Raw genomic sequence first — 793 nt, 5'->3', positions numbered from 1 at the left:
CGCTAGAAAAAGGGCTTGAACCTTCAACCTTGTAGTTAACAGCCAAACGCTCTAACCAACTGAGCTATTCCAACTCCTCATAATATTTATAATATTTACCACTTAAGAAACCCTGCTTAAATTTAACAAATATAGAGATCAATAGAGCACCGTTGGATGCAGCTGATTGGACGATGAAGATTTGATCGCTCAACCGCACGCAAGCTGATGAACGCATTTGAGCGGATATATATATATATATATATATATATATATATATATATATATATATATATATATATATATATGAATTTTGCTTGTATAAGCCTGCTAGAGTACAATGTTACTCGCATGAAAAATTGACAATATCTTTTTAATTAAATCTTTCTTTGAAACTTCTTGTTTACAGGGTTTCACTTGCGAGAATGTATTATTTTGTGCATAGCTGAATTATAGTTAGTTACTAACTTAGAATAAATTGCACTTTTGGTCCTGTGACTATTAGGGTACTGATAATTTGAGTACGTGACTTTCAAAACTCTCAATTTAGACCTTTAACTATGCAATTATTAGCAGATTTGGTCCTGCCGGCCAAATTGCCAGCCAATTTTGGCCGGAAAAACATAATTTGGTTCGAATTTATTTTTGATGAGGGCAAAATCGTCATTGCAAGTAATGGGAAAAATCGCCATTGATGAGGGCATAATTTGGTTCGAATTTCACTTGCAATGACGGTTTTTCCCTCATCAAAAATAAATTCGAACCAAATTATGTTTTTCCGGTCAAAATTGGCCGGCAGGACCAAATATGCTAA

At 33.8% G+C, this 793-nt stretch overlaps 1 non-coding gene across 1 annotated transcript; it reads right to left on the bottom strand.

Annotated features, from left to right (window-relative positions):
- On the bottom strand, window positions 1–74 carry TRNAN-GUU. The gene has a single exon. It is a non-coding gene; the product is annotated as a tRNA-Asn (tRNA).
- Window positions 75–793: the final 719 nt, after the last annotated feature.

The sequence above is a fragment of the Ipomoea nil genome, unplaced genomic scaffold (genome assembly GCF_001879475.1).
Source record: "Ipomoea nil cultivar Tokyo-kokei standard unplaced genomic scaffold, Asagao_1.1 scaffold2219, whole genome shotgun sequence".
NCBI lineage: Eukaryota > Viridiplantae > Streptophyta > Magnoliopsida > Solanales > Convolvulaceae > Ipomoea > Ipomoea nil.
Note: the sequence above shows the minus strand (reverse complement) of the source record. Positions and strands in the feature narration are given on the sequence as shown.